Raw genomic sequence first — 10,345 nt, 5'->3', positions numbered from 1 at the left:
GGGGGAGAGACAGCGTGCACGAGCATGAGTGAGAAAGAGGGTCAGTGTTTCTTCCTGTCTCCATAGAAGTTGTTAAGCTTCCTCTGGTCCCAGGTTCACAGACTGCATTTCTGATGCTGAAGAGCCATCTTTGTTTCCCCTGGTTACCAATGAAATGGTGTGCAGGGATCAGCTCAAATCTATCACACATAGAGAAATGCTTCCCAACACAATGCCTATTTACAATATTTATTATCTTAATGTATGTCTATTTACTAGAAGGGCAGCTTGCATGTGTACATCCACACATTTCTGTGCATATAATCTTGTGTATGATGTCCTTTATATATCGAGATAAGCTTTGTAACATGGTACATTCCTATAATATTAATTGCTATAGAGAAAGAAATTTTTTCTTCAGGCAGACTTCATCTCCTTTATTACCAAAGATCCAAGAGAACTTGCTGTAAGGTGATTTATCCTATAAAGTTACTCCTCAGAGTATACCTCAATGCTGTAATATACTCTTATTTATGAGGATAAGTCCTGCTTTATAAAGAATCTCTACATCCAGTTTGACTCAGTAAATTTCAGGCTCACTGATTATGTTTCCATCTAAAAGCTTTACAGAGTTACAAAGCTGGGAGAGCTTTTAGAATCATTCCAGGTCAAGTTTCTTTCTGAATATTTTCCCACAATGAACTGCAATACATTAAGCCTACCCATTAGCTAGAATATCACTGATTGTACTCTTGATCTGTTGGCCAATGGAACATTTGCATTGTCTGGGTTCCATTTAAGACAATATTTGGAATGGATGGAATTGCTCAGAACAGGAGAGCAACATTCAAAGTTCTCTTCCTTCACTGGAGAAAAATGTGTCTGGGCTATAAGGAATTGGCTTGTTAAAAGAAAGTCAGAATTCAGTACAAAACCCCTCTTAGCAGAACAAAGCATTTCCCTCTCCCCTGAGATCCTCAAGTAGTTCCATGAATATTTTTCTCTTGAACTAAAGTCATTGTTGCACAATGACATGAGAAAATAAAGGTGGTAAGATGTTCACCAACAATTAGGTAGAGTTGTTTGAATTCTTAATTGGGAACTTTATTTTTGAGATTTTGCCATTGTAAATGGGAGTGTGAATTGATCCTTATATGTGATTAAGACATCAAATGCCATTATAATTTACCTTTACCCCTGAAATAACTAGAGAAGTTGATTTTTTTCCACCTAAAAAGACATCTGGAGATTTGCTCTCAATGTTAATTTTTCATAATATTGGTATTCATTGAATAATGAAAAATGCCACGGAAAATTTTTACACATTAAAAATAAAAATCGTCCTGAAGGGTCAGAGCTCTGGTACACCCTTTTTGCTTACCTTTAAATAAACATTTAGGTGTATTAATATCACAGCAATTCTTGAACAGCACGATGTTGTTTGGCTTAGGTCATTTATAAATACTTGAAGAGAAAGGTATGAAAATTGAGTAGAGAGTGTTGTGGATTTAAAAGTACATGAATACATATACGGCATTTATTAAAACTTTCCGCAAGGATGTCTTCTTGGGAGTTGAGAGCCATGAGCGGGAAGTCTGCTGCAGGGAAGAACAAAAGCATGGCTGCGCGATAGTATTATCTCTGCAGCAGCAGTAGGCTCCCTGACGGAGGGTTGCGGCGACTATCTAGTCTGTTACACCGCAGTTTTATTAGTGACACCTTCCCTTATTCTGTCAGCTCAGCCGACTAAGCTGTTCCCCGAGTTCTGGTTGGTCACTATGACTCTGTTAAATGAGAGAAGGAAAGACAAGACAGAAAGGTGATTTGTACCAAGTGGGACAACAGGACATTTCTCTCCTTTGGAGTCGGCGTCCCTCATCCTCCCGGACGTGGAGGATTCCAAGACCGCATTTAACCCAGAAACCAATGCGTCCTATTAATTAGTTGCTACGCGTAGGGAAGGCAGTGAAAGGCTTATCTTCTCTTTCCAGCTGGGGCCAATAGAGCCGGGTTGGTCAGAGCTGCCTGGCCCGTGCGCACTAGCCCTGGACCCCTCTGGTCTCTTAGAGCCCGCACGGGGCCCAGTGGAGGTCAAGTCAAAGGGCACGACCGCAGGGTGACCCCCACCACTCTCGCCAGTGCAGTCCGCAGTTCGGCTTCCAAACGACCACCGCTAACACTGCAAAGCTGGAGGGCGAGGAGGGGGCGGGTCGAAGTGGGGGCGGGGCTACGGGGCGGGGCCGAAGAGGCCGTGGAGTGAGTCGGGAAGTGTAGTTCTAAAAACCGCAGTAGCGTAGCTATCCAGGCTCTGTTTGTGGGATATGAACTACAACTCCCAGGAGTATGCAGGCCCAGCCCGGGAGTTCATGCGCAGTGGGCGCCACATTGTATCCTATCAGGCGAGGAGAGGGTGATGTCACCTGCGAGTTGGTAACCTACGAGCGGCTGTGAAGGAAACTGTTTAACCGGATCCCATTGTACCCCGAGCACAGAGCCGCCTTTCCAGCATGCAGGAGCTGCTCAGGTAAGGGGGACGTGCTGCGCCGCCCGCCTCACTCATTCATTAAGTGGCACCGCGCGGTGGCGCGGGGGTGGGCGCGCTCCTCCGGGCCGGGCGCTGGGTTCGCGGCGCGCCCTCCCGCTGCCTCCCCGGAGCTCCCGGGCCAGTAGGTAAATATTAAACCCGTCCTTCAGGTTGGGTCTGGATGGGAACAGGACCTAGACAGCTCCTGGCTGCCAAGCTGGGTTTGGGAAAATGGCTGCAAGCGCGGCGCTAAGCAAGGCGAGCCCAGAGGAAGGCGCCCCCGAGGACCGGGGTGCCTCCCTTCTTTCTTTCTGAGGCGCTCGGATGCCAAGAGAATCTGCAGGCAACCACTCGCCGCCTTGCTGCTGATACCCCGGGGCTGGGACGCTGTGGGTCGTGGCTTTGGATGGGCGCCGCGGGCACTGTTGCTGGCCCGGGAAGCTCCGGGAGGGAGAAACCCGAGGCAGGCTTGGTGGACTCGAAGGTGGAGAGAGAGGAGCAGGGACTCGTTTACCCGTCCGCGCTTGAGTAGAACCCCCACCATCCTTGGCACCCTCACCCCAAGATTCATTCGAAATGGATGGAGTGGCTGTAATTTAGGCAAAGTTGGAAGCTAAAGGTCTGCAGAGAGAGAGGAGGAAACCCGCGCTGCGGAAGGAGCGTGGGGGTGTTGTCGGACAGCGGCGAGGGGAGGCTGCGCAGCCTGCGGACCCGGTTCGAGGCGCTGCAAAGCGCTCTCGCCCCCCGTACTTTTGGGTTGGGCGCATCTTGGTTCTCGCACTGATTGCCCCCTCGATAAGGAGCACCTGAGCTAGGAGGAAGCGTCTGCCGGGAGCCCTGGGCTGGGAGGTGGTAGTGGTGAGGAGTGTCGAATAATCAAACGGTAAGACTCGCAGTGGGGCAGGAGGGCTGGGTAATCGGTTTTCCCAGCTGGTGGGGAAAATCCAGCTGCTTGTGATCCGCTTGCTCTCCGACTGGAGACGTGCGCGAGGCCTGATAACTTTTATAAAGTCCTCTGGAATTCCTTTCCCTAGTACCGTTATTCTTTCGCTTACTTACTCATTCATCAAACCCTTGCTAAAGGCTCAGTTCTCAAGTTGCTCGCAGCCTGGGTTTGGGGTGTTCTGTCACTTGCCCCCATAAAATATTTTAGTGGGTCCAGGAAGAGAGTACACTACCCTGAACCCCCCAATCTTCATCCGCAGGAGAGAGTATCAAGAGCAAATGCCACCCGTGACCGTTTTACTCCCATTGAGGTGGTAGTTTCTTGAGGCTCGAGGAGGACCTAGTGAATTGAAGCGGAGTTTGCCTGCAAGATGAATCCCGTTGCCATGGCGACTCCTGCTGTCGGAATCTTAACTGCTCGCACTGCTGTTTCAATTCGATGTGGCTCTGCGGGCAGCTGGGAGGGCGTGGCCAGTGGGTGTGGTCAGATGCTCGCCCAGAGCCCAGCTGCTCTCTCTAGTCACTGGTTTCACAACCCAGGGCTCTCTCCATTCTCTTGTAAATAGCTTGGACACAGTTTTTAGACTCCTTTCCCTCTGGCTTACCCATAGCTGGTCTCTCCACCTCCTTCACTGGAAATAATTGTTAAGAGCCTTTTTCCTGAGACAAACTCTGAAAATTACAATCAAAAGATTTCTTCCCCCTTTCAGGCTAGCTGCATCGTTTCCCTAATAACAAAGTATGTTGTAATGTTGGAGGATGCAGCTTTCTCAAGGGAGGGAGTTCTCCTCTGTTATGTGTGAAGAGAGCTCCCTGGCCACCCGTAAAGGTCCTCAATTTGCCCTAGGTGAAATTCACTGGAAGTTTTTAGGAACAAGTAATAACTTCAATTGAATTCTGAAAGTCACTGTCATCCCTTGTGGTTCTCATGAAATCTAAAAGCCTGCCCAGAGGATGCAGGCCCTTGAGAAGGCTGGAATCTAGGAAGCCTGGGTCCTGCTCTGGCGCTGTCATTACTGGCTACCCTATTTTGGGGTAAACCCTCTGCCCCTGGGGACCTCAGTCATTGGTGCTATGGGAAGAGGGGCATTGAGGGTTTCCTAAAGTTTCCTAAAATCTTGTGACTCTAAGGAGGAGTTATTCATTGTCTTTTATTTTTCTCAAACAGATCTGAAGATGAGAGTTTCAAACCCAGCTTCTGACACTATGACATTGGGTTAATATTTCTGAGCCTTACTTGTATGGCACAATAGCCTGGCTCTTTGTAGTAATCCTTCAAAGTGGGCAAGGCAGCCATGTTAGTATTTATAAAATCAGTTCTTCTGCTACTGCTACTACTGCTGCTGCTGCTACTATTGCTGCTGCTGCTGCTGCTTCTGCTGCTACTGCTATCCCAGTATCTGGACTTCTGTTTATCCTTTTATCTTAGAATTGTTTAGGTTTTGACTTTTTATAGATTCTTGATGAATGCAGTTACTTATAATTTATTTGTATTAAGATTAATTGAATCACACAAATATTTTGCTTACCTTCATTTCATACCAGAGTGGATTATCACAGATATTGCAGTTAAGGGTGGTGGGGAAGTGTATGTCTTTGAGCATCTATGCATGTGCACTCGTGTGCAGGTAAGTGCTTTGTGGATGCCGCATGCCAGGTGGTAGCCATTCATCTCGCGTTAAGTACGTGGTTACATCCCCATGAGGAAACAGGATGGGAAGTTGTCACTCACTATTTTTGTCGTAGACCTTAACATTGAAATCTCCTTCAGTGATCTTTTTACTTCTTGACTCCCTATAATTCACTAACAATTCCAATGTGAGGGGTTTTCTCTACTCCTTGAAGGTCTTTGAGAGCTAAGTCTTTGTCTCATTTATCCCTGGCTGTCCAGCATTTAAAGCAGTGTTTGACCGTTGGTAGGTGTTTTATACTTACTGAATCAGTACTAACTAGTAGAACCCTGATTGGAGATCAATGATCTGTATTCTCTACATTGACAGTTCTCGCATCAGTTTTAATATTCCTCTTAGCTTTCTGTCAAGCAGTTTCATCTCAGCAAGAACCAGAACTCCTGTGTAGCATGTGAGCTGAAGTATAAAGATCTTTTCCTGTGTTTGAAATAGTCAAATTGTAGTTATTTGCTTTTGGAATACATTCATCCACATAGACTTTTTTTCCCCCTATAATTCTTAAAATTCTTATTACCCAAAACCAGACATTTCTAGATTTCTTTCCGTTGTACTGTTTTTGGCCCAGATAACTTTCCCAGGAGGTATAACAGGAGAAGAATAGGGAGAGAGATCAAGGCAAAGACACCTAGAGACTTTTGCCAGGCACCATTTGGGTTAGAAGAGTGGTCAGTAGCTTTCTCATTTGGGGTGGATTTGTTCTATAAACAGGATGAGTTGTTCAGGCTGGCTTATGTGAGAGGACAACAGGGTAAGAGACATTTGTCCAATATTTGTAGCAATCAGTTATCATTCAGTAAGTCAGATTCTGTAGGTTTTCAGAGTATGAATTAGTGAGGAGGTGTGAAGTAAAGAGGGTGCAGTGGGTCGTGTCCTTGGGTGGTGCTTACAGGAGCTCAGTGAATAAGTGCCAAGGAATTTGAATCCTGGCTTTCTAGTTTTGTGGACACGCCTCTGGGTGTTAAGAATTCATGTGTGTCTGTGTGTGGTTTTATTTGAGCTCCTTTGTTTTTCGTGTTGATGCTGTGGTTCTCAGAACAAATAAGGTATTTACAAGCAAAACATAGTTAAGATGGAAAGTGTTTGATTTTGTAAATATTTGGGGGATAGTATAAAGAATGGCTTTGGCTTGAGAATCTTGAGGTCTTCTGTGAAATCACTTAAAAAGTTACAGCTGTTGGGTCAGGAGAAACAAGCTCTTCCGACAAAGATTGGTACCACTAAGCCTTAGGTGTTTGGTCCAGGAATTAATCACAGAGCTTGTAACTTCTGTGAGGCCCTCCCAGGCTTCGTGTCATGCTCCTCGTATTTCCAAGTGTTAAGTCTATCCTTATGTTGCAGGAAACAAAGCAACTTTGCCAACTTAGGTTAGCAAACTTGTTTCGTCTCTAGAATGGACAGCAGTCAAAATGAAAATTCTTCTATTTTGTAATTTTTCATCTTTGGATAAGGAATGTAGACTACTGTCACTTGTTTTGGCTTTAAAGTTTCTAACTTGGTAATGGGGAGAATCTTGTAAGTGAATCTTAAACAACATCAGATCATAGTGGTGTCCCTGAGAGCTCAGTTTAGAGGCAACTGATAGCACAGGTAATATTTAAGAAGTTGGTAAGGAGGGCAGTCTCTTTATGTTGGCAGAGAGGGTGGGATAGGCTGGGGCTGTCCTGTTCTCTCTTGAGGTTACGTTCACTTGGCAAGTCTTTTTACATAGATTGTGCTTAGAGTGGCTGATAGAGATTGGAACTGAAGGATGGCTCTGAAGTGCCCCTCCTCCCCTTCCTCCAAGCCATCTCTTAGGACCCCCGCTGAAAGAGGGACAGATGAAGATGAGATGCAAGTTGAGTTTGGTGACCTGCATTCTACTGTAGTGGACTATTTCTGCAGAAAAAAAAAGTGTTTACCTTTTCATTTTCTGGCATCCTTTCTACTGTTCCAAAAACAGAGAACTGAGCATTTTGGAGTGAGTTTGCATTCATAGTACACATGTCTAAAAACGGTTTAAATGTTAAGTCCTAGGAGCATTGGCAGCCAACGTATGGAGCCTGAGCCTCCCCTCACCCCACCATTAATCTGAGGGCACCAAATACACCCCAGCCTTGGTGGCCTTATTTTCCCTGTTGATGTTTAAGCACATCAACACCTGGTTTTTACCCCTGTCTGTGACTCTCTGGAGGCGCCCCTCATCTGGAATGTGCGCTCTTCTGAATGGCTGCGTTCTCCTTGTGCTCTCAGATCAGGCTCGAGAGCCGCAGCTTCTGGGAAGCCTTCCCTGCCCATCCCTGTGCTTTCACCAGCCCCCTATCCCCACACAACTGAACACTCAGAGCTAAGGGACACTGATAGTCCTGGGGATGTGAGGGACTATACTTGGGCCAGGCCTTTCCTGATACCCGACATGAGCTCAACCACTGACTCCTCTCTACAGCTGTATGAGGTGGGTACTGTTATCACCGTTTTACAGCTGAGGAAACTGAGGCGTGAAGAAGTTAAGGAGCCTGCCTAGCTCAGGTCGCACAGCTGATGACTGGCAGAACGGTTCTTTACTATTGCCCTCCATATTGCCTCCCTCTGGTTTTCCTACGTTATTCTTTTCTCTGCATCGAGCTGGGGAGGGGGTTGCAACTTCCTTTGTGTCTCTTAATTCTAAAACAGCGCTGGCTCAGTAAGTGCTGGGTTGATTGAGAGGGAAAATGTTTCTTCACTTAAGAATTTCTTAGAGTTGGATTTTCTGGAACAGAAAAATGTTGCATGAGATTAAAAATGTTGCTTTTGCATATTTGAATGATAAGAATTTTTGAATGCCCTCCTTTTTGCTATATGAATGACAGGCAAATTATTTGAAAAAGGAAATGCTCTTACATGCCGTCTCTGAATCTATTTGGAGTCTGTCCAGCTTTATACCTTATTTGTTAACTCAGATAACTTTTCGGTAAGTTGAATCCCTTATCTGAAGAAAGCACTTCTCACCCAGAACAGGGCCACAGAAGCCTGTCTTTAGAGTTAAAACTCCCATAACTTCTTACCTTCCCAAGTCCTTGTTGTCTTTTAACATAAATTGTGAAAACTCTTTTGAAAAAAAAGTAATGAAAACTTGAGCAGTAGTCAAACGTGTTATCTAATATTGGGTATCCTTGGATATTAAAATAAGCTTTTTTTCCCTCACCTTAGCAGAGAGACTTACTTATTTTTACAATGGGGCAAATTTGGTGCCAAATATACAATTGCAGTTCTTTTAAACCATAGCTGCTATTGTGAATTAAATGTGGAAAACTCGGGAAGCAAGTTCAATTTCCAATGTAGTTGGTGTGATTTCCTGACTTACAATAGACCTTTTGATTTTGGCTTAACACTGGATGTTATGCCCCTTTGACAATATTTAATGAGGACAATTGAATAAAACACAAACTGACATTTAGGGAAATAATAGGAAATTTATGCCCTAAGAGCATATTGCCAGGAAAGGAACATGAAAACAAAAGACTTGTTAGCCCTTAGGCTGCTCAAAGATAATATTCATTCAACAGACATTCATTTCAGAAGCTTTTTATTTAATTCATCTTGTTACATTGCCTAAGTATGTCATTCACCTTTAGTAATATCCTAAGCTCATTCTGTTCTATAAATTGCACCAGGATTGGAGTTGAAGGTTCCTTGTATTTCTGCCAGGCACACAATTAAGGTCACCTATTAAACTGGTCTTTGTCCTTTTCATTTCTGGGGGAAAAAAACCCCAAAACCTATCTTCTGTACGATTGGCAAACATTGCCCATCTGATGCTCTGAGTTTAAACTTCCAAGTGTAGGTAGCCCAGATCCAAGCTTTAGGCGTTGTCTGGGCAATACAGATGCCCATCTTTTGTTTTTTGAGATGAGTTCTTACATTCTGGCTTATTGGCTCAGCTCAGTTTGTTAGTGACGTCTAAACCAGGTCAAGGGCATGGGTTAACTTTGCCTTCTCTTGGAGCCACAAACTGCACCTGTAATCCTAGTCAACTTTTTTCTTTTTTTTTTTAAACTCATCATGCTCTTAGTTACAAAGGAGAGTAGACAGTGCCTAGACCCTGTGGATATATCTGTGCATAGCCATCCTCACTAGGGGCCAAAGATGGTACTGTATTATAAAATTAGCTGATGAAGTTCTTTGTTTTTTCTGACCCCGTAAGTTAGAGGCAAGGCTTTGCCAATAGTTTGCCAAGGAATTACATACATGCTTCTGACAGGTGTCCTCCTGTGAAGAGTGGGCCAGGACTAGGGGCAGCTTCCTGAAACATAGCCTTGGTCTTTTCCCGTTCTTGGTGGGGTGACCACAGTCACTAGTGAATGTGTTGGTGCCCCTTCGGGGCTTCACTCGTCTCCCATGAAGCTCCTGCAGATTTGCACCCTGGAAGAAGGGTGAAGAGTGGTGGTCAACATCATTCACCAGGTGAGTGAGATTGTTCATGTGTATCTGGGCTGAAATTTGTTTTTGTTTCATAGAGATTGGATAAAACAAAGCAGCTAGCTATGAGTTAGAACCTATAGTTCTGTGACAAGAGTTAGGCTAGGGACCCTTCTCAATCTTGAGAATGTATTACAAAACTTATTGTGAAAAGGTAAAGGAAATGAAATGGACAAGTTAAACTATACGGAGGTCCTTGCTGCATTCTCTACTCTTGAAAGTTGGTGAAATCGTGGATATAGAAAATATGGTTTTGGCCAAGGTAAATGATTTAGGAATTGAAAAAAAAATGCTGCCACAATTACCCCGTATTAGTGGAGGCTATCTGATTTAAGATAATGGTGGTAAAAGAAATAATAATAACAGTTCTGTTTGTTTCCCATTCTGTTTGTGTGTGGCAATCTTGTTTGCATTAGAGGTGTCTCCCCTCCTACCCCACCCTGCTCCCTGCTCAGCACTTAGTGGTCATTCAGACTAAAAGTCAGAGGGTGTGGAATGAATCTTGTTGAAATTGAAGCCGGTAGCTGAGGCTTCATTGTGCCCTTAAATATTTTTGTATTTTTAAAATTAAGGATAGAGATTAGGTTGGACTAGAAAACCTCTGTGACCCATATAGAGCTTGACACTCAGTGAGTAGGTGACACTTCCAACTAAAGTCCCAGGAACTGTGGCAGGAGACTGCCCTGCCTGACACTTTCTGCTAAGGGATTGATTTTTAAAAAGAAGAAAAAAATATGTATACAGATAAATAAATAAATATTTTTTAGGTTGA

At 44.5% G+C, this 10,345-nt stretch overlaps 1 protein-coding gene across 2 annotated transcripts in view; it reads left to right on the top strand.

Moving 5' to 3' along the window:
* Positions 1–2,344: 2,344 nt before the first annotated feature.
* DAAM1 (dishevelled associated activator of morphogenesis 1) overlaps positions 2,345–10,345 on the top strand; it is a 155,686-nt gene continuing 147,685 nt past the window's right edge. Inside the window, exon 1 of one of the 2 annotated variants that reach the window (XM_074365447.1) lies at positions 2,345–2,503. The gene's annotated coding sequence lies outside the window, so the exon portion shown is untranslated. Of the gene's footprint in view, positions 2,504–2,712; positions 3,387–10,345 lie in introns of those variants that run through there. The other variant, XM_010962221.3, reaches the window with a different exon arrangement.

This window comes from Camelus bactrianus, chromosome 6, assembly GCF_048773025.1.
Source record: "Camelus bactrianus isolate YW-2024 breed Bactrian camel chromosome 6, ASM4877302v1, whole genome shotgun sequence".
Taxonomy (NCBI): domain Eukaryota; kingdom Metazoa; phylum Chordata; class Mammalia; order Artiodactyla; family Camelidae; genus Camelus; species Camelus bactrianus.
The sequence above is the reverse complement of the archived record's forward strand: the minus strand, read 5'-3'. Positions and strand labels throughout refer to the sequence as shown.